This window comes from Orcinus orca, chromosome 3 (genome assembly GCF_937001465.1).
Source record: "Orcinus orca chromosome 3, mOrcOrc1.1, whole genome shotgun sequence".
Classification (NCBI taxonomy): Eukaryota; Metazoa; Chordata; class Mammalia; order Artiodactyla; family Delphinidae; genus Orcinus; species Orcinus orca.
In genome coordinates this window covers 115,066,061-115,090,522 of record NC_064561.1, presented here as the reverse complement: position 1 = coordinate 115,090,522, position 24,462 = coordinate 115,066,061, and the positions used below count along the sequence as shown (strand labels likewise).

Genomic DNA, 24,462 nt, shown 5'->3' with positions numbered 1-24,462 from the left:
TGGTTTGCCTATATCCCTGGTGTAATAACTAATAGCACTCTCTTTCACTCTCAAAAGTGTCCTAGTTTGGATAGTAAATTATATGTTCATCCTTTTTAAAGTATCTTTTTTCCCTTTAACAGGATGGAAGGCCTATGGATCTTCACTGTATAATTCTTCCTTACATCACACGTGTATTTTACAAATATCCATTTGAAAATAGCCAATATTTTATAATGTAATTTTAAATTTTAGACAGTGACAACATGGTTAAAAAAAAGAAAATCTGTATGTAGAATAAATGTAAATAGGATTTGAATGAAACCCTTATCATCTGGGTATATGTAGAGATAAATAACATACTATATGCCTGGCATTGTGTTAAGCCATTTACAGATATTACTTCATCTTCATAGCAAGATTTTGGGGTAGGTATTATAATATTATCTCCATTTTACACATGAAGAATCTGAGGCACAAAACGTATGTGTAACGTAGCCAAAGTTATACCATGACAGAGCAGAATCTGAACCTAAGCAATGTGACACCAGACTACATGCTCTTAACGCAATGCCAGAATCCATAATAGATATTCTTAATCATTTTTTGTGCTACGGATCCCTTTGGCAGTCTGGTGAAGCCTATAAAGCCCTTTTTAGAATCATGTTTTTAAATGCATAAAATATGCATAGGATCATGAATGAAACCAATTATACTAAAATACAGTAATCAAGTTATTCAACAAAAGTGTGCTGTACATGTGCTTCTTTATTAATGCGTTGAAAAACAAAATCTAGCAGAGGGTCGAATAATATCTATAATTTTAAAGTAGTGAACACTAATTATATCTTGAGATTTCTACAACTATAGTAATGTGATGGGAAAATATTTGTGATTTTTATTGGTGAAAAAGTCAGCAGTACTTCAGTAACACTGGTTTGTTGCCTATGTTCACAATTGAAAGAAATGCTAAATTTCACTTAGAGGTTAGCAAAAATTAGGTTATAATATTTTTTTCATAGAAATTCACTGCCCTCTGTTTTGTGACCTTAATTCATAGACTTCCTAACATATGTTTTACTTCAGAGAGGTCATATTCCCCAGCCTATCTTCCACTTTCTGGTTTGGGATTATGCTCAAAATGAGATACACAAACTAGTTTACTAGAAATAAAAAATATTTCTCCATGTGATAGACTTGAGTGGGGAATGAGAAACAGGAATGTGTTAGAATGACTAGGTGTACACACAGACAATGGGAAGCTTGGAACTGCTTTAGAGTGTTTTATTTAAGAGGTTTAAAACTGGTTCCAAACATTTACTGTCACATGCAATTATTCATAAAAGAATTCATTATTGATACCACAATACCCTACAGTATACTATTTGTCAATACATGTAGCAATGCAACAATCAAAAAAGAAAATTCAAATAGCTGGACACCTCCTAAAAGTTTCATTGGGCTAAAAGCAAAACATCTGACAAGTTTTTGATTTGCCTTTCTCATGATTTGATGTCCCAGCAGAGCAACTAGGGAACCTAATTCTGACCAACAAGGAGGAATTGCTTGGCTAATTGGAAGTGACAGAAACCTTGAGAGAAAACAACCACATACCAAGGATAATTATAAGAAGGTAACATGGGCCTTAAAGCATAGTCAAGAAATCTGAAGCTCCCAAATGAGGTGAGACTTGTAAAAAATGCTGAGAGGACAAAGAACGGGCTTTTTAAAATTCTCTTCAAAGGCAGATGATGAAGGAAGGGAAAAGCCCACTTACAGCTGCTAGTATAAGGTTAGATCTGAGAGAGAAAACAGAGTCCCTAAATATTATTTTCTTCATTCTCTACAAAGGAAACTTGAGAAGCAGCTTGACATAGTAGAAAGAACTATGTGTATTTGTGGGGTCAGGCAAACTTGGATTTAATTCTCTGTTTCAACACTTAATAGTTATATTACCCTGGGTCTCCTTTTCCCCATCTGTAAAATGGAGATAAGTATATCTTTCTCATAGGATTGTTCTGAGTAGTGGAAGTAACACATTCAAAACACTGAGCCAGGCTCATAGTAGTGACTCAGTAAATAGGAACTTATTAATATTACTCAAAAGAGTAATATAAATAGTGACAAGAAGCAATACTCTTCCCAAATAGAAGAAGGAATTCTAAGAAGTACCTAACGGTTCCAATTTAGCATCCATCATCTGATATGAATGGCTTATATCACAGGCTTTTGGCAGTGGAGGGGCAGGGAGTACAAATGAAACCTGAGAATAGCTGTTCCCATCTTTGAGGAATTATGGGAAACAGAATAGGTGCTAGAACACTAAACATGGGCAAATGTCTGCCTTCAAGGTGAAAAGTGGAAATATAAAACCTGGAATTATTTGGGATGTTTCCTCCCACTGGTGTAATATTCATTTGCCCAGGGAAGGGGAAATTCCAGAAAAAAAAAAAGCAACTGAAACAAAGGAGTAGATTGAATTTTCCAAAGTGCTCAATGTGAAGACGCAGCCTTGAAAGCTAAGGTGATGAAGAAAGAAGAGTTTTCTTGAATTTCCTCAAAGCTTCAAGAGGTAAAGCTTAAAAGAAGAAGGAAAAAAATGGTATCCTTAAGCAAAATGTAGTGGGTTGAATAGTAGCACCCAAAAAGATATGTCTATGTCTCAATCCCTGGAATGTGTGAATGTTACCTTATTTGGAAAAAGGGTCTTTGCAGATGTAATTAAGTTAAGGATCTGGAGGTGAAGAGATCAACCACCCTGGATTGTCTGCTCAGCCATAAATCCAATGACAAGTATCTTTATGTGACAGACAGGAGAAGACAGAGAAGAGGAGGCAGTGTGACAACGAGGCTAAGATTGGAGTAATACAGCCACAAGTGAAGGAATACTGACCAGCTCTACCAGACTCTGGGGGAAACAAAAATCAGATTCTCCCCTAGGTCCTCCAAAACTGTGGCCCTGCTGACACCTTAATTTCAGACTTCTGGCCTCAGAACTGTAAGAGAATACATTTCTGTTGTTTTAAGCCACCAGTTTGTGGTAATTTGTTACAGCAGCCCTATGAAGTTAATACACAGATTTTAAAGAGAATTTCAAGATTAGACTTCCCTGGGTTGGAGGGAATGGGGGATTGTGAAATGGATGGTGGAGGGTGAAGAAGGTCTGAGGGACTCCTTGGAGGAAATATGTGAACCAGGGTGGAGTTAGCAAATTACAGACCCCACAGTCTTTGCTTTGACAGAGATTGTTAGAGTTTAGAGGACACCTGACAGGGTTACCATGCACTGCCAGAACCAGAAAGCCATGTGGCAGCCAATCTAATATTCAGAGTTCCCTCAAAGAGTATTTCATATCATCAAAAAGAGTTTCTGTTTGACTGACAAATGCTTTTCACTCCCCACTCCCTTGATCTGTAGCAGGAGTAACAGCTGTCTGTATGCCAATAGTTTTTGCAATCCTATCCAAACTACCCATAGGAAAAGGTACTTTTTCATTAGTCCCTGGCAGTCTCAAACACTCAGAATCAGAGAAAAGATCATGGACAACTAAAGGGGTTCCAGTGATATAGAATGGAAATCCATATCATTTGGAAACCTTCCCTTCAATCTTTACTTGATTGGGACTTTAATCATTCAATTGAGAGTCCATTACACCTCTAACCCTCCACCAGGACTACTTTGATTTTAGGCAAGAATCTAAAAGGAATTATTAAAAGGATGCTCTGGGAGCATCTATAAGAGAAAGCAGTAATCAATCAAATACAGTATGGGTTTACCAACCAGAATCTGTCTAATTTTATTTTCTTCCTGACAGGGATACTAGACCAGTATGCCAATAAAATGCAGTAGACAATATTTATCTGTGCCCAACAGGCATTATTGACACTTTTCATCATTTACTTACAAGTAAATTGGGGAGGAAAAAAGGCTAGATGATAGTACCTTCAGGCAATGACTTAATACCCAAAGGGTACTGACTCCTGGAGGGCAGTCATCCTCTCCAGTGGTTTTTAGGGTAGAACAACGGTCCCTATATGGGTCAACACTGTATTTCACTGACTTGAGGAAACCCATATTTATCAAATTTTTACCTGATTCGAAGTTGGAAAGGGTAGGGGGTTTAACAAACCTTAGAACAGCTTAATGTTGACTCTGGGCTAAATCCTAGATAGCCATAATTAGAATTCAAAAAATTGGGGGAATCTGTAAACATACAAGCAGAATCCAACAAACTAATAGGGATTTTTAAGTTTATTCACTCATTTATATATCATAAATTTAGGGAACATCTATTCTCTGTAAATGTCTATGTTAAGCTTTAGAAAGATGATTAAGGTATTGTCCTTGAATTGCACTAGTTTAAAATATGGTAGGTGAAACAGACTTGTAAAGAGATAAGATATATTACAATATAAATGTTCATTGTAAGGCCTTGTATTTAGCAAAAAAATTTTTTAATTAACTACATTTAATTGTTTGGGATGGACTGGCATTAGCATATGTAAAACGCCTTTAAGAGTTTGATAAGCTGAACAAAATAATATTTGTTAAGAATATTGAGAGCGGGCTGATATTCTAGCTCATACAAATCGATCTTCTAAAAATTAACAAGGACTTAAACACCCTAAGGAGGAAATACAAATAACCAATAGAGATATAAAAACGTATTTTAAAATTCATTCTCAATTATAAGCAAATCAGGAGAACAAATTTGAAAAAAAAATCGATAAATAGTAGTATTCCATGCTTGCAGAGGTGTGGTGAAATGGACGCATAAACTGCCGGTGTATATTAATAAACATTTTATGTGTATTAAATGGTAACTGTGGAAAGTTATAGTAAGACAAGTCATACTATGCAATGCAGCTATTTTCTTCTAGGAGTCTACTTTAAGAAATAATCTAAAATATACATAAGGCAATCCATAACAGCAGTTTTAATAATACTAATAAAAAATTAAGATGAATAATTTTTTTAAATGTACAACCATATGATGGAATGTATAATCAGAATTATGTGCTTAAAAAGAGGGTATCTGCAATATTATATTACATTGCATTATATATATTATATTTATTATATTATTATTCAACTAGAAGTCTAGGGATCACGACTTTTCACTGTTAACCTTCTTAAATGGTTTGAGTTTTGTGCCATTTGCATTGCAATACATCCAAAAAAGAAACGCAATTTAAAAATAAAAGTATTCAGCATACAATTTTAAAAATACACTTACAAATATTGTCTAACGATGTAAGGAAATACACTAAGGGAAAAGAAAATTTTATTATTTCCTGTAGTGAATTCATATAACTGGAGAATGTATATAATTCTGGTTGTGTTACAAAAAATATTTTGTTTGGTATTTTTCACCATAAGAAACCTAGGACCAGTTTACATACAAGCAAGAAGGATGGTAAACAAGCTCATCTAAGAATGATTGGAGGAAAATGTGAATGTTTGGCCTGGAGTATATGTGTGAGAGCATGATGGCTGTCTTCAAGTATCTGAAGTACTGTCGTATGGAAAAGGGTCCATACTTCCTCAGGAAAGTCTCAGAGGATGAAACTAGACCCACTGGCAAGAGCTATAGTAAGCCATTTCAGTTCAATGTCAAAACATTTACAGACTTGTTTATTTGTTTATAGGCCATTTCAGCTCAATGTCAGGAAACACTTTCTAATGGAATGGGGCAAGGAATGAGTGAATTTCCAGTCACTTGAAGAATTCAAGCATAAATTGTCACCTACTTGACTGGACATAGAAGAGATTCAAGCATCAGAAGTATGACTTTTGGTATGATTCCAGCTGTGTGAGAAGTCATTTAACCTTTCTGGGACACAGTTCTCTAAAATGGGGAAGTTTGACTAAATTACCTCCATGTTCCTTTTGAGTTTTAAATTGTTTTGATTCTGCATTGGTGTAATTACGTTTGGCTGATTTTTCCAGATTTACTTGATATCAGCCTCTTATCACTTGAAATACATCACACTATACTTGTGAGAATTAATTTAGATGTTTAAAAAAGTATTTGTAAAAATGCAAAACTTTATGTAAGATTTTGTTATAGTTCAAAATCATTGGCCATTAGGAAAATGCAAATTAACACCACAATGAAATACCACTACACACCTATTAGAATGGCTAAAATAAAAAAATACTGATAATACCAAGTGCTGAAAAGATACGGAGCAACTGTATCTCTCATACTTTGCTGAGGAAAATGTAAAATGGGACAGCCACTCTAGAAAACAGTTGGTAGTTTTTTATAAAGTTAAATATATACTTATTGTAAAACCCAGATATCCATCTACTGGATATTTACTCTAGAGAAATGAAAACTTACATTCACTCAAAAATCTGTACATAAATGTTCAAATCAGGTTTATCTGTGATAGCCAAAAATGAAACAACCCAATACCCTCCAATGGATGAATGAATAAACTGTAGTACATCCATAACATGGAATACTACTCAGCAATAAAAAGGAACGAATTTGATACATGCAACAATTTGCATGGATCTCAAGGCCACTGTGTTGATGAGAAACTAATCTCAAAAAGTTACATATGGTATGATTCCATTTACATAACATTCTCAAAATGGCAAAATTATAGTGATAGAGAAAAAATAAGTGGTGCAAGGAGTTAGGGTTGGGGGGAGGGTATGACTATAAAAGGGTAACATGAGGAAGTTACTTTGGGGTAATGGAATAATTAATAATTTCATATCCTAATTGTGGTGATCACTACATTAATCTATTACATGAGATAAAATTTTATAGAACTATACACCAAAAAAAATTACATTTATCTTCAAGGTTCTGGAAAGCAAGAAAATTTTCATTATTCACTTTTTTGTTTACATTGACTTTTTATGTTTAGCTTTGGACTGTCTTATAATCAATAATATAGAATGTTTTTCATATGAAACTTTTTTATTGAAGAGTGCTGTAGAAATAGGGTGTAAGGTGTATTTACTTAACAGTAATTTTATTCTTTTTCTTTAAAGGAATAAATGGTCAAATGTGAAAGTAAATTCAGGTAAAGCTCACTTTTATTGATATTTTATTCTTATTTTTAAATTTTACTATCCCATTTTTAAGGAAGCCCCTGGAAAATATTTTTATATAAATTTTCACAGCTCACTCAAATGTGATCTATATTTTATTTATCATATGACTTAAGAGATTGTCCACACCTTGCCAGGTTCTACTTTAGCTGCTGATTCTATTTATACTGAACTAAATTTACGTCCAATCAAATTGCATAATAAACACAGAAGCTTAAAATTAATTCCTATCCTAGGATAAGATCTACACAGAGTTTGTCTCAAAAGTGAATTTCTCTTATAAGTTGATCCTTACAAATACTAAAATATTAGTGTCTCTCAGACAGTATAATACTGTTCTTGTGGCTAACATTACCAATGCTCAATATTTTCAATTCTCTTTTTTTCTCTGGATATGCAAAAGCTTACATTTCTTAGCTCTACAAGTTAAGCAGCACTGTGTAACTAGTTCTACTAATGAACAGTGACCCGAGCTGACGTGTTACTTCCAGACCAAAGCATTTACAAGTCTGTGCATGATTCACCATGCTGTCTTTCCTGGCACAGAGAACCCTGAGGTATCATTCAGATGGAGTTACCAGAAGAAGGAAGCAATCTGGAATGTTGAGCCACTACATGAAGGGCTGCCCTGGAGAAACTCCTGGACTCTTAGCAAATTTGCCTGAGTAAGAAACTTTTATGTGATAAGCCTCTGAAATTTTGGCATAGTTTATTACTGCAGCATTCCCTAGCCTAACCTGACAAATAGAATCTGTATACTAACTTTGCCTACGTTAAAGGTTTTCATGGCCTTTTGTGTTTTCCATAGTCAGATGATAGTTATATGTTACAGCTTTTCCAATAATATTTAATATAATTAGCATTTTAATTAATAACCTATTCTATTAGTCTCTACCACCAACTTAAGATCTCAAATTTTGAATCTAAATGAACAATATTTTAAATTATATATACCTATATCTCAAACTTACACCCTGTGCTAATCATTACCAACCAATAAAGAAGGATACATTTGTTTATGCAGTATTTTAATTCATTAAATAACCATTGATGTTTCTAGTCATGTTCCCTGGGAAGCAGACCCTGAGATAGAGATTTGCATGCAGGAAAACTTATTAGGGGGTTGTCTTGGAATTAATACTTGTGGTGAAATGCAGGATTAGATAGAGGAGAAGCTGGGCTGTGAAATAGTTATAACAAAGCCTAAACCAACCCTACCCTAAGGGTGGCTCTGAAGCTAGGGTGGCCCTTCAGAAGTGTTCCAAGTTGAGACAAGGGTACTGGGCCCTTGTATACCCATCAATGATCAGTCATTGGATAAAGACTGCTCCCAGGAAGTAGGTGTGACCTTGGGTAAGGCAATTTCTGGATGGAGCTGACATCTTGACAGCTGTGAGCCACAGCATTCCCAGCAGCTGGGCAAACAAGTCCTGAAGAGGAATGTGGTGTCAGTGGAATCTACCCCAGTGTCCAGTACACCTGATAATCATGATGAGGCATTATCTATCTGTTGGATGATCACCACCACCATCATCACTATCATATTTACAGACAATTTTACTATGTGCCAGGCACATCTTAAGTACTCTGAAATTATCAACTCATGTAATTCCCAAAATAACCCTATAATATAATCTTAAATGCTTTGCCTTCAAAAATGAAAATCAGGGCTTCTCTGGTGGCGCAGTGGTTGAGAGTCCACCTGCCGATGCAGGGGACACGGGTTTGTGCCCCGGTCCGGGAAGATCCCACATGCCGCGGAGCGGCTGGGCCCGTGAGCCATGGCCGCTGAGCCTGTGTGTCCGGAGCCTGTGCTCTGCAACGGGATAGGCCACAACAGTGAGAGGCCCGCGTACCGCCAAAAAAAAAAAAAAAAAATGAAAATCAATATAGGTGTTTTCTGCAACATGCCCCAATCCCAGAAATGCTTTGCTAATGACCATTCAGTAATTTCCATTGTAAGTTACTCTATCTAATATGAGCAGTCCCATTCAGTAACTGTCATTGGCCAAGATAGTTACTCTTTTCATGGGCTGCATCTTCTAAATCATGATGGCATTATGATGTCTCTAATTTACTTTTAAAAAAATTGAGCATGGATAATGTGATATTATGTGTGAATATATATGTGTGTTAATTTAGGCTACATCATAAGTGCTGTTGCTTGCCCTAATTAGGAGCTCACACTCCCAGGTATGGTCAGCTGATATTTAGCCATAAGGCCACACTCCAGAGGAAGCTACGACAAGTGCTTTAGTCATCCTTATCTTGACCAACACCAGAATTTTGCTAATTAGCATAATAAATATTAGCAATCAGTTTTCATTGGTGAAATTAGTGTTGTTCAAGTTATATGGATTGGCTAATATATTTTAGACATTCCACTTTTGCTGAATAGGGTATAAAAATCTAGCAAGCACCGTAATTTGTATCTTTAGGAAAGGTACCAATATTTGATCCCTAAAATGTCCTGTATGCAGCTATTGTTTCATTGGACTCTGGTTGCCTGTATCCTGTCTCTAAACATTACTGCATCTACCTTAAGTGAGCCTTTCATGCATGTTGTAGTCATAGATGGTAGCCAGTCTTCAAACTGATCCTTAATGCCCTTAATACCAATGATTCTTAGTATTTATCCCTTTCTGTAGTTCCCCCACACTGAATAGAGATGACCTGTGTGAATAAGATATTCTGGAAATGAAGACAGTGCCATCCAAGGATAAGTCTTAAAAGATATTGCAGACCCTGCATTTTTCTCTCTTGGATTATCTATTCTGGAGGAAGTCAGCCACCATGCTGTGAAGCTGTTACGGAGAGATCCATGTGGGGAGGAACTCAGGTCTGCTGGTAGTCAACTAACTTGCCAGCTTTGTGATTGACTCGTCTTAGAAGTAGATTCTCCAGGCCTAGTCAAGCCTTTGGGTAACAACAGCCCCAGCCAACATCTTGACTCATGAGAGACCCCGAACAAAAACTACCCAGCCAATTTGATTTATCCCTAATCTACAGAAACTATGAGGTAATAAATATTTATTGTTACTTTAAGTCACTAGGTTTTGAGGTAATTTGTTATGTAGCAATAGATAGCTAATACATCATGGTACATAAAAGGACAGAGAGCTGGAACTTAATTGAACTTATAAAAGAGATTGTATGAACTGTTGCATGTAAGCCTCCTTATTAATTACTTTTTAAAATGTCTGTTTATATGATGGAATTTGGTCTAATACTTGCTTGCACTGTGACTTAGTAAAAAAGCTATGTCAGAGGAACCACCCTCTTCACTTATGTCAAAAATTGGTGGCTACTTTTATCTGTCAAAAAGAACAAAATAGTTGTGCGTGACCAAATTGACTTAGCTAATTTTGCAAGACAGGCCTATTGATTTTTCTGCCTACTACAGCTTGGCTCTATCCATTTCTCTTTATCACCACCATCAGTCTAGTCCAGACTACCTTCATGTCTCACCCTGGACCACTATAACAATCTTCTCACTCATCTAGTCATACCCATTGATCCTCTTCCATCCCACCATCAATATTAAAGTTAAAGTGATCCTTTTAAAACACAAATCTATTCAAGTAAATCCACCACCACCCCTGCCCTTATTTAAAACCTTTTAGGACTCAGAGAAGATCATAAGGCAAAGACATAGCCTAACATAGCCTACCAAACTCCTGCCCGATCTGGTCCTGCCAACCCTTTGAGTGTTGTCTTGAACTCTTCTCACTCTTGCTCTCTTTGATTGCCTGTCACTGGCCTTCCTTCAATTACTAGTACTTTTCCTGTTCCTACTCACAACAGAGAATTTGTATGTGGTGTTTCCTCTGCCTTGAAATCTCTTCCTTTTCCTCTTTGTCTAGTTCAAGTCTGCCTATCCTTCATATCTAGTGCATATGTCAGTTCTTCAGCAAAACTTCCCCCAATCTCCCTGATTGACTCTCATACATTCCCATCATACATTCCCTCCTTTGTGTACCTGTCACATTGCAATTTTACATTTGTTTGTGTAATTATTTGATTAATGTTTGTGTTTACTGCTATACATTCTCTAAGAGCAGGTACCATATATAGTTTAACTCATTTATGTATGCCCTGGAGCCCAAGAACATACTGCATATTTGATAAATATTTGATTAAAGACTTAATAACTGATTAACTAATTGAATGAACTCAGGTGGGTATAAATGTTGCTTCAGAGCCAGAGTGCCTACGTTCAAATTCTGGCAGTTCCTAACTATGTAATGTTAAAAAGATTTTACCTCACTGATCTTTAGATTTGTCCTCTGTAAATTGGGAATAATAATTACCTTATAGGGTATTGCAGGGAATAAATGAGTTAATATACATTGAGGGCTTAAAGCCATTCCCAACACATTAAGTGCTATGTATGGCAAGTGCAATTATTATTATTATTGTTATCAACATGCTTAGTCATTTCGTCATGCTAGTTCCTTAGGCCATGGCTACCAGTTCCTTGGATAAGTTCATTCTTTTCTTACAGATAACAAATTCCAAGTGTCTATGTAAAAACAAGAAGCTATGTAAAAGACACAAACTGAGGGCAGAGCTTATAAATCTTTTTGAGCTGTCCAGTTTTGACTTAGGTATAAGGATACTAATATTAACCCCCTTATCACTGGTGTTTCTTTGGTAATTTCCTATTTATACAAAAAGACAAAGCAGTGCTTAAATGAGAATTTCAAAGAGTTCTATAGCTGTCTTTTACTAGGGCACAGTTCACGCACCAAAAAAGAATTGAGCCCCCCATCTCTCTGAGTTTTTTGCATTGGTTACCTACTTGTAGTTCAAATAATGGCAAGATATTAACATAATATGTAATACTATTGATCTCTTTGGATTATAGACCTTCTATACTTTGAGGCACTGACTTTAAAATGTTAAAGCTACAGGTTTGTAACTTTTGAACACCATATGTTATAAACTGTTGAAATGATGTCTCCCTACTTGACAGTGGAAATGTTCATGCTTAGTGCAAAGGCAGCAATGGTTGGATCTTGTTTAGCTGCTAATGCTTCTTATAGAAGTTGTGAATGCTTGCACTTTATTATATTCAGGGTCCCCACCTACAGATAGGTCTCTTGTAAGCTGCCATTAATTTGGACAATAGGTCATAAACTGAAGGGTTGTTTTACGTAAGTATTGCAAATGATGTGTTCTGTTCTTTGTTTACTACCAACCATGAAAAACAACACTGTACTTTCCAGAGAAACTGAGATCACCCAGTCCTTGCAACTTAGGTCATTTTCGTTTGGGAGGGAAAAAAAAATAATTCTTTTCAACTCCTTGCCAGTTCCTCCTCGTTTTTTGAGAAGGCGATACCTCTGAAAGAAAACAGATCAAAGATACATGGGGCTAAGGGCAGATCAGATAGCTATACTTTGTAGTCTGTTGAAAACAGAGCTAGCTTTACTGGAAAAGAGATTATGTGTTATAGTTATAAGGAACAGAGGAAAGGTTAGAGGGGTTACTAACCTAAAAAACCAACCCCCAGTCCTCTACCACCTTGTCAGAACTTAAAATTCCACCATTAGAAATTCATTTGTTTGCATTTTAAACAGTAATTCCTTAAAGCAGTTACCTGTGGAAAAAAGTGAATTCTCTATCAATTATTTTTCCTGAAAGTGAATTTTGAAAGCACTGAGACCAAGAGGTAACACTAACTCCTGAAAACTCTGATTTGACTGTAGGACTGCTATGGAGAGAAAAGGTTGGAAGAGTACAGGTTACGTTTGAAGAGAAGCTAGAGGGAAATCTGTGGCCATAGAAAACAGTGATTATAATGTGTGATGACTGTGAGGAGAAAGAGAAAAAAGAAGTGGATTTCTTTTTTGATTTGTTGCTCTGGGCATCTACAATAGAAGAAAGAAAATATATTACTATATGATGAGATACAATGAAAATGACACAGACAGAACAGGAGAGTCATGCCTAGAATGTGAGAGCAACTCAACTTTCTTAAATATCCTGGTCATTAGCTTTTTTATGACCATAATCATGCTAAATTCATTCCTTACTTGTAGAGTAATTAGTATATATTGAGCATCTTGAGAGTAAGACAAAATTTTTAAGTTTTCTGTTTCTGAGAAGCTCTCCATATGTCCTCTCTCCAGTAATTCACTCATCAATGCATAAACTGTTTACCTATTAAACTGAATGTGACAGATTGAGACCCCATCCATTAAAAAGTGAGGAAACACAGGTCCCTTTGTCTTGCGACAAGGAACCAAGGAACATACAAAAAGTAAAGGTAAGATGAATAGATAAGGAAGGAGGCTGGTACAGATTTATACAATTAACTATTATTATGTGCTCAATATTTGCCAGTTGAGCTGGAAAGGAAAAACTATGTGTGAGAAAAATCTATCACCTTGTGATGAGCAAAGAAGTTTTTGGCAGGATGAGAATTTGCTGGTGGGTATAGGGAAGATGGAAACAGTAGGAGCAAAGGAGTTGTCCCAATTTACACTCCACCAGCAATGTACAAGAGTAGTAGTATCTGATTCTGAAAATTTTAGTATGTAGTGGTACCTGATTATGGTTTTAATTTACATTTCCCTCATAAATAATGATACTGAATCTTTTTTCATATGCTTGTTGATCATTTAGATATCTAGATTTATGAAATACATATTCAAATCTTTTGCCCGTTTTTCAAAAAAATTGAGTTGTCTTATTGATTTATAATGGTGCCTTATATATCTTGGTTGTAAGTTTTTTGTCAATAGTCATTTTATATTTTTCTTTTCCTACTCTGTGTATCGTTTTCTCATTCTCTTAAAAATGTCTTTTGATAAATGAAAGTTCTTAATTTAATGAAGTCTATTTTATCAGTCTCTTTTTTCATGGTTTGTGCTTTTGTATTTAAGAAAACATTGCCTATCTTAAGGTCATGAAGGTATTTCCCTATGTTTTCTTCTAGAAGTTTCATTGTTTTACCCTTTACATTAGATCTTTGATCTATTTTGAGTTAATATTATGTATAATGTGAGGAAGGGGTCAGGTTAAATTTTTTCCATATAAATATTCAATTGATCCAGAACAGTTTATTCAAAAGATTATCCTTTCCTCCACTGACTTGCACCTTTGTCATAAATCACATAATTCTTAATGTGTGATGATTTTCCCTAACTATTCTATTAAATGTATTATTTGAGTGAACAATACATTCAATTGGTAAGAAAATCAAAACAAATTAATGAAGAAACTAAATTCAAAAAGGTACAAAAATGCAAATGGTGAAGAGCAGAAATAAATGTACCTTCTATTCTGTTCATCTGTACTCTTTCCCCAGAAGCAATGACAAGTGTCAGTGCCCAGATATGCCAACAACTCTGCTTAACTTTCTAGGGTCCTGAATAGAGAAAGCCCTTTATCCCAAAGTCCACCCCCTGATTCTAATATAATGACTTCTCTAGGTGATTCTGATATTAAGTTTCTAGGTGGTTCTGATACGAGTTTGTTCCAACATAATTTAAAAGTCTATTTTCCTTTACTCTTTTAAAAAGCATATGACTGGATTTTTTTTTAAAGCCCAATTAGATTAAGACTTTATTTTATTAGGGGGATTCAAGTTACTTATATTTATTGTGACTGTATTTATTCCTGCCATTTTATTTATATTATTTACTACTTTTTTTTCTTTTCTGCCTTTTGTGGAACTAATCAAGCTTGATTTTTTTCTTATTTTAGTAGTTTAGAAAGTATACGTCTTATTTTATATTCTGCTCCTACATATTTAAATTTTAACCTCCATTTTATATATATTTGCTCTTAAAGTGTAGAATTAAGTAGCATCTGTATCCTGCCCTGATCCTGCCCTTCTCCCCCACTTTCTCCTACAACTCAAATAGGGGAAGATCCAATTTTTGTACAGTCCAAAGCTTATACAATTTGGGGGATCCTCTTTAAAATAATTTGAAATTCTAAATTTAAAAATTGGGTAAGAAAGTGAATGTTTATTTAGAATGAGAAAAGAAATCAGAACAAAATATAATTTTTTAAATTTTACAAATCTTTAAAAAATGATAGTTCCACAAACATAACAGAATCCAGAAAATAACAATATTTTTATTAACTGTCTGGGACACTTCTATAATACTTTTGTCCCTACATTTTCTCTTATAATTTTGCATTTCCGATTATTGGAAGCTAATAGAAGCAAATTGTATTCTAGCTGTGTATCTTTCATGCTTGATCCCTCTGTCCCCCTCACTGTCTACATAACTTCCAGTGCTGGGTACCATGGGACACACTTACATCATGATACATCCCTAGGCTCTGTAGCTTTGCCAGGTGAGTCAGCAAAGTTGGAAGCAGGATTCCTAAGATCTTTCCTACATTGGGGGCACTATGGAAGAAAAGTTAACGGTTCACAAATTGACAGTGAACCACCTAAATATATTCCCCTAAATCCAAATTAAATGATTTTCTCAACTCAACCTCCCCCTGTCCAAATCCCCCAAATATCCATAGCTATGCAATACCATCTGTCTTTAAAAGTATAACAGAGAGGAATTGAGAGAAGAAACAAGAAGTGATCAAATGATTATTTTAGCAAATAAAATACTTAAATATTTTCAACTATTTTATATTTTAAGGATTTTAAAAGGATAGGCATATAAATCATATGATCATCTCAATAGATGCAGAAAAAACTTTTGACAAAGTCCAACATCGATTAAGGATAAAAACTCTCAACAAAGTGGGTATAGAGGGAGCATACATCAACATAATAAAGGTCATATATGATAAGCCCACAACTAACATCATACTCAACAGTGAAAAGCTGAAAGTATTTTCTCTAAGATAAGGAACAAGACAAGGATGCCCACTCTCATCATATTATTCAATATGGTATTGGAAGTCATAGTCACAGCAATCAGACAAGATAAAGAAATAAAAGGAATCCAAATTGGAAAAGAGGAAGTAAAACTGTCATTGTTTGCAGATGACATGATGTGATGCTATATATGGAAAATCCTAAAGATACCACCAAAAAACTATTTGAACTAATAAATGAATTCAGTAAAGTTGCAGGATACAAAATTAATATACAGAAATCTGTTGCATTTCTATACACTAACAATGAATTATCAGACAGAGAGATTAGGAAAACAATCCAATTTACAACTGCATCAAAAAGAATAAAATACCTAGGCTAAATCTAAGCAAGGACATAAAAGACTTGTACTTGGAAACTATAAGACATTGATGAAGGAAACTGAAGATGACACAAACAAATGGAAAGATGTGTCATACTCATAGATTGGAAGAATTAATATTGTTAAAATTACCATACTCCCCAGCAATCTACAGATTCAATACAATCCCTATCAAAATACCAATGGCATTTTTCACAGAACTAGAACAAAAAATTCTAAAATTTGTATGGATACACAAAAGACCTGACTAGCCAAAACAATCTTGAGAAAGAAGAAAACTGGAGATATTATGCTTCCTGATTTCAAGCTATACTACAAAGCTACAGTAACCAAAGCAGTATGGTACTAGCATAAAAACAGGCCCATCATTCAATGGAACAGAATAGAGAGCCTAGAAATAAACCCACACTTTTATTATCAGTTAATCTTTGACAAAGGAGGCACAAATACACAATGGGAAAAGACAGCCTCTTCAATAAATGGTGTCGGGAAAACAGGACAGCTACATGCAATAGAATCAAACAGGACTACTTTCTCACACCATATACAAAAATAAACTCAAATAGATTAAAGGCTTAAATATAAGACCTGAAACCATAAAACTCTAGAAGAAAACATTGGCAGAGTGCTCTTTGACATCAGGCATAGCAAAATGTTTTTTTTTAATCTGTCTTCTCAGGCAAGAGAAATTAAAGCAAAAAACAAATGGGACTACATCAAACTAAAAAGCATTTGCACAGAGAAGGAAACTATCAACAAAACAAAAAGGCAGCCTCCTGAATGGGAGAAGATATTTGCAAATAGTACATCTGATAAGGGGTTAATATCCAAAATGTACAAAGAATTCATGCAACTCAACATCAAAAAAGCAAGCAACCCAATTCAAAAATGGGCAGAGGACCTGAGTAGACATTTTTCCAAAGAAGACATGCAGATGGACAACAGACACATGAAAAGATGCTCAACATCACTAACCATCAGGGAAATGCAAATCAAAACCGCAATGAATTATCACATCACACATGTGAGAATGGCTATTATCAAAAAGACAACAAATAACAAACGTTGGCAAGGATGTGGAGAAAAGGGAACCCTCATGCACTATTGGTGGGAATATATTGGTATGACCACTATGGAAAACACTATGGCAATTCCTCAAAAAATTAAAAATGGAACTACTATACGATCTAGTGATTCCACTTCTGGGTATTTTTCTGAAGAAAACAAAAACACTAATTAGAAAAGATTCATGCACCCCAATGTTCTTTGGAGCATTATTTACAATAGCCAAGATATTGTAGCAACCTAAGTGCCCATCAATAGATGAATGGATAAAGAAGATGTAGTATTTTGTACAATGGAATACTACTCAACCATATAAAAAATGAAATCTTGTCATTTACAACAATATGGATGGACCAAGAGCATAAAGCATTAAGCCATGCAGCTAACTCTCCTTATACCTTTTCCTGCTGTTTACCTGTAAACTGAAAAAGTTACTGCTATGGTTTGAATGTTCGGGTCCCCCCAAAATCTGTATGTTGAAATCCTAACGCCGAGAGATGATGGTATTAGGAGATGGGGTTTTGGGGAGGTTGCTTAGGTCATGAGTGTGGAATCCTCATGAATGGGATTAGTGTTTTTATAAAAGAGACCCCATGCAGCTGCTTACCCTCTTCCGTGAGGACACAGAGAGAAGTCACCAGCTATGAGCCAAAAAAGGCCTTCATCAGAATGTGACCATCCTGGCACCTTGATTTTGGATTTCCCAGCCCCCAGAACTGTGAGAAATAAATTTGTGTTGTTTATAGCTCCCCAGTTTGTGACATTTTGTTGTAGCAGCTCAAATGGACTAAGACGGATATTTTCTTTCTTTGTTTTAGGCTCAAATGTTTAATGCTTTCTCTGTTTAGAATTATATTGCTCTACTTTAAAAATGGCTACCATTTATTTTATTTTTTTAGGAAGTGTTCCCTCCTGGTACATTTCCTAAAAGAGTTTGTACCTGACAAGGGTTATTTGTTTAAGTGTTTGATAGCACTCACCAATAAAATCATCTGGGCCTAGAGCTTTCTCTGCCAGAAGGTTTTTCAGTGAAAAATTCAATTTCTTCAAGTAAAGCGCTATTCAGATTTTCTGCTTCATTTTTTGTCAGTCGAGTAAGTTATATTTTTCAGAGAATTGGTCTATGTCATATAAATTGTTGAATTCATTGGCATAAAGATATTCATCATATTTCCTTATTATCCATTTAATTCTTTAAGATCTGTACTGATACACCCTCTTTTATTCTTCACACTGATAACTTGTGTTCTCTTTTTTTTTGTCTTCATCAGTCTAGCTAGGAATTTATCACTTTTATTAATCTTTTCAAAGAGCTGTTTTTTTGGCTTTGTTAATTTTTTCTGTAGTTTCCTGTTTCATTACTTCCTGTTCTTATTTTTATTATTTCTCTTTTCCCATTTATTTTGAGTTTACTTTGCTTTTCTTTGTCTAACTTTTTAACTTGGAAACTTATGTTACCACTTTTATAATTTATTTTCTAACATATCCATTTAGAACTGTAACTTTCTCCTAGCACTGTTTTAGCTGCATCTCATAAATTTTGATATGTTATATTTTCAGTATCATTCAGTTTGAAATATTTTCTAATTTCCATTGCGATTTCCATTTTTAACCCACTGGACTAATTAAGCATGTAATGTGAATTTCAAATATTTGCATTTGGGGAAATATATCTTATTATTATTGATTTTTAATTTAATTTCATTGTGATTACAGAAGATACTTTTCAAGACTTCAGTCTTTTAAAATTTATTAAGACTTGTTTTATCATATGCTCAGCATATGATCTATTTCAGTGAGCATACCATGTGCACATGAAAAGAATGGATATTCTATCAGTCATTGTATATAGTATTCTATAAATGTCAGTTAGGTCAAGGAAATTGGTAGTATTCAGATCTACATCTTTACTGATTTTTTTCTGGCTGTTCTGTGAATTGCTGGGAGAGGGGTGTTAAATATTCCATGATTAGATTTGTCTATTTCTTCACTTAATTGTCAATTTTTACTTCATGTGCTTTAAAGGTCTTTTATTATGTCTTCTTAGTGAATTGATCCTTTTGTTATTATGAATTATCCCTATCTTTGTTAATTTCCTTTGCCTTGAAGTCTGTTTCATCTGATATTAACATAGCCACTTCAGCCTTCTTTGATTGTTTGCATGGTTTATATAATGTTCCATCTTTTTCCTTTCAACCTAGCCATGTATTTAAAGTAAATTATTTTTTTTACAGAACATGTAGTTGGGTCTTGCTTTTTTATTATCCATTCTGAAATTTTCTACCTTTTAGCTAGAGTTTTAAACTAATGTATATCTAATGTAACTATTATTCTGTCTCTATTCTTACCACTTTACTGTTTGCTTTCTGTTTGTCCCATTAGCTTTTTGCTCTTCTTTGTCTATTTATCCACAGTTTTTAGGCTAACTGAACATTAGTTCTTTAGGCCTATAAGATTGCAAGTTTTTACCTGGTTTTTAGTCACCCAGCATGGCACCAGATGGCCAAAAACCCCATAAAAACAGGAAGTTCACTAAGTGTCATTCACTTTATCAATTAATTTTTCTGATTCACTCCTGTTTTTTATTACTTTTGGTCATATTCCCATGCCTTTAGATAGTTGTTTTTGAGATACTGTCCATATTTTATCACTGTTACCTGTGGAACACTTTGCTCAATAGTAGCTACTCTCCTTTTGCCAGAGATGGAGGCTAATTTTTAAAGCTTATAACAACTGTTACAATGCCCCTCACTTACACAGTGTCTGATGAATCTAGGTGTTTAAGTGACATCCACCAGTTTGTAGCTATGGCTTCCTGAAATAATTAACTAGTAGAGGCATATGAATGGATCACTGCTAGCTCTGAAATCTACTGTTGGTGGAATCATGAAGAAAAGCTTGCTAGGTGATTTTTGTGTTTGTGAAGTATTTAGAATGTTGGTAAGAAAATGAATAAGCAATATTTTAAGTGTTCACCTTTCGATAGTGGAATTATAAGATGATTTGTTTTCTCCTTCATGTTTTTTTAGAATTTTCCAAATCTGTGTAATTGAACTGCTTTATAACTGAAATGAAGATATTAGTTCTTTTTTACTAAAGGGAATGAAAGAGCACTAACATTTGCTGAGTACCTACCATGAGCTGGGTAGCGCACTAGGCACTGTCCCATTTAAAACTTTTTAGATATTTTTTAAACCAGAGGAAAATATTTTTTTAGTTAACTGTTAAAGTGTGGTTTAAAAGTATATTTATTTTTCATCATAATGATGTCTCTTGGTTGGTTGTTTGTTTTTCAATAGGAGCCTTTCTGTGTCCTGCCCAGGTTAACATTAGTCAGCAAGCTCTAGATACACATCAATATCTGATATGCAGTATGGGTGAGAAAAACCAATGCTCCTTCAATATCCCCAGGCATTAAATTTAACCTCTGGTAATCTTGGAAAGGGACAATTTCCCTGTGTCTTCCTGATATTCTTGAGTTACCTAAACTGTGTGGGATCTTGTCTTTTCTTCTAAGGAGCAATAAAATGTTTCATTTAATTCAGGAGCAATAACACCTTTCATCCAGCCTCATTCAATTTACCAGTTTAATTTTTTCTTCTCATTCTTTGAGAATGCTTAAGCAATAAGAGTATAGTCATAATAGAGCAAGGCTGAACAATATATTGCACATTGTACATATACTACACATGTAGTACATGTAGCAATGTACTACATGGGCAGAATCAGAGACCAAGCAAACTTCAGCCCTCATTTCCTGAGGACCAAAAGCAGCTCCTGTGTTCGTGCCCTAGGACTTACCCTCAGTGCTTTCTAGGTAAAACTGCCTTGGATTCCCTCTCCTAATCAGGAGAAGGTGATTGGATTAAGTCATGTTTCACATGAAGTATTTTGGCCCCTTATTTGAACCAGTCACTACACTTGAGGCAGTTGTAACCAGGACTGCTGTAATGATCTGACAAAAGACCTATTCCTTCAACATTACCAGTCATTAACTCTCCAAGACAAGATGTGACATGCCACAGCCCTCAGAGAGTTCATCCAGTAGGAGCCTCTTCTTGACAAATACAATCCCTTTTCACCTTTGTTCATGACAATTTTATTTCTTTCACAGTGTCAAACTACCAATTTTTCCAGATCAGCACTTCCTAGTTGGACCAAGGGAATTTTTTTCACTTCAAAGAGAGATGCTACTATCTTTTCACTTTTGATTGTATTTTACTTTAATTGGTCTTTCTCAGAATAGTAATTTTAAGTAGATACATATTTAAAATAGCAAAGCTTGATACTAATGCCTGTCATTGTTTTCTCTATCATTATTTTGGCTGCAAATTTTACAGTTTGAAGTATAAAAAGCCTGTTTTAAGCATATGCCCTACTTCATGTTCAGTGTATGCAATACTTATTGCACAGATGTGATGCCAAAACGAATCCAGCAACTGGGATATTTGCCTTAAAGTAAAAGAGAAGCAGGACACTTGGTGTCTAGTCTTCAATTCTTAACTTTATTTAAGTAACTTTGCCTACCTAGGAAATGATAAAATAAATTCTTTTGTAAAAATGGGATTACTGGTTCAAAATATCTCTTTTTCCTCCAGTGGTTAACCCTATACAAAACTATAAAACTGATACCAAAATTAAGAAGCACTTTCCTTTAAAGGTGTGATTCCCCCTGGAGCATCTCTCATTAGCTAGAATCCAGGTTCAACAATCTGAAAACCAATGCAGGGTTATGAACAGAAGTAAAGCGGAATATGGTTCTTTTTCGGTTGATTTAAAATGTAACCAGGCAAACACAGGAAAACTAAACTGAGAGACTCAGGGGAAAAACAGATCACAGAGAATATAATGGCCTAAGAGCAGTCTGAGGTGAGAACCTGCAGATGGTCAGGGAAAAGGCATTCCAAGTCAAGTTCAGGAACTGGATGAATGGAAATAAGGAAAGTGGACTATGCAGTTGCCAGATGATATCCAAAGGCATAAGAGTATGGACTCTTGTACTGAGCATAGATTTTCTCTCCAGATAAGCCTTCTCTGGAGTGTAGAATAGCAAAGGTCTATGAGATAGAGTTTACCAGGGGTCAGCTTAAGATAAAAAGAATGAGAAAGAAGAAAAAAAACTAAGGAAGGAGTAGTAACTTCAACTCTTGTTCTCTCTTGAAGACTGTCACATTGAATCTAATAGAGGATCATCTGCTTAGTAATTAGAGTTGAATGGATGGGATCTCTAATGAACTGAAGGAGAATGAGTGCTAATCTGAATGATGGGCGGTACCTAAAGCAGTGAGACTAGGAGGAGAAAGGCAATTCCCTGTGAGACAGAGAATAAGGTTCAGTGGATATAGGAGAGCAAACTCATGGTAGCATTTAAAATTAATTATTGGGACTTCCCTGGTGGTCCAGTGGTTAAGAATCTGCCTTCCAAGGCAGGGGACGCAGGTTCAATCCCTGGTCAGGGAACTAAAATCCCACATGCCATGCGGCAACTAAGCCCGCATGCCGCAATTACTGAGCCTGTGCGCTCTGGAGCCCGCACACCACAACTAGAGAGAAGGCCCACGCACTGCAAAGAAGAGCCCACGCACCACAACGAAAGACCTCGCATGCCACAACAAAGATCCTGTATGCTGCAACTAAGACCCAATGCAGCCAAATAAATAAATAAAATACAAATTTAAAATAAAATAAAATAAATTGTTAATTAATTGACATCAAGGTAACTTTCAGCTATTCAGTTACAGAGAAAACCCACATTTAGAGGTTACAGTTACTTTTCTTCTCTTAAGATATAGTTAGATGTGCTTTACTTCCCCAGTGTATATAATTTTTTAAAATAATAGTCCAGATTATGAACTAGAAAAGCGAGTTATTACCATGTAACAGTTTTATGCTATGGGGTATAATTGTTTACTAACTTGTTCCAAATTCTCTCATTTTTTGTTTCTTTCTCTCTTAATTAGATTTTTCAGTACCTCCAGGGCTGGATAAATATTATGCATTGCTTAAAAGCCTGACCTCTGAAGGTTGATACAGCAGGTGTGATTCCTAGCTTCTCTTATTCACGTGGCCTTCAGCAAATTATTAACCTCTGTAAGCTTCAGTTTCTTCATATGTAAAATGGGAATAATAAGAATACCTTCCTCATAGGGTTGTACTGAGGAATAAGTAAAGTAAATAAAATGATGTAACATAGGGCTTCCCTGGTGGCGCAGTGGTTGAGAATCTTTCTGCCAATGCAGGGGGCACAGGTTCAAGCCCTGGTCTGGGAAGATCCCACATGCCGCGGAGCAACTAGGCCCGTGAGCCACAACTACTGAGCCTGCGCGTCTGGAGCCTGTGCTCCGCAACAAGAGAGGCCACGACAATGAGAGGCCCGCGCACCGCGATGAAGAGTAGCCCCCGCTCGCCACAACTAGAGAAAGCCCTTGCACAGAAACGAAGACCGAACACAGCCATAAATAAATAAATAAATAAATAAATAAAAATGATGTAACATAAATAAAACATTTCCATTTTGTGACAAATAGCACAGCATTTAAGAACTGATTTTCGCGACTTCCCTGGAGGCACAGTGGTCAAGAATCTGCCTGCCAATGCAGGGGACACAGGTTTGAGCCCTGGTCCAGGAAGATCCCACATGGTGTGGAGCAACTAAGCCCATGCGCCACTACTACTGAGCTTGCACTCTACAACCTGCGAGCCACAACTACTGAGCCCGTGTGCCACAACTACTGAGCCCGCATGCCACAACTACTGAAGCCCGTGTGCCTAGAGCCCGTGCTTCACAACATAAGAAGCCCGCGCACCACAACGAAGAGTAGCCCCCGCAACTGGAGAAAGTACGTGTGCAGCAACGAAGACCCAATGCAGCCAAAAATAAAGTTAATAAATTTATTTAAAAAAAAAAAAAAGAACTGATTTTCACCAGATTTGAGATTATGTTTGGGATGATCTGAGTGAAACTAAAGATTCGAAAATGTGATAATCCCTCAGGGCAGCTGAAACTGAAGCACAATAAGGGGCCCATGTGACTATTCAATGGGAGAGACAAGCCACAGGCAACAGGATGCAAATGGAAGGGAGTAAATAAGCAATGGTTTCTAAGAGACAGTGATTCCAAGCAGTGGATGATTTGCAATTGGCTGCTTCCCACATGGGCAAC

At 35.7% G+C, this 24,462-nt stretch overlaps 1 long non-coding RNA gene across 3 annotated transcripts in view; it reads left to right on the top strand.

Moving 5' to 3' along the window:
• LOC117195751 (uncharacterized) overlaps positions 1–24,214 on the top strand; it is a 38,801-nt gene extending 14,587 nt beyond the window's left edge. Inside the window, exons 2-7 of one of the 3 annotated variants that reach the window (XR_007476671.1) lie at positions 2,800–2,977; positions 5,628–5,775; positions 6,991–7,022; positions 7,597–7,715; positions 9,699–10,069; positions 13,185–24,214. This is a non-coding gene — a long non-coding RNA (uncharacterized LOC117195751). Of the gene's footprint in view, positions 1–2,799; positions 2,978–5,627; positions 5,776–6,990; positions 7,023–7,596; positions 7,716–9,698 lie in introns of all 3 variants that reach the window. The other 2 variants (XR_007476672.1, XR_007476670.1) reach the window with 2 other exon arrangements.
• The last annotated feature ends 248 nt before the right edge of the window (positions 24,215–24,462 follow it).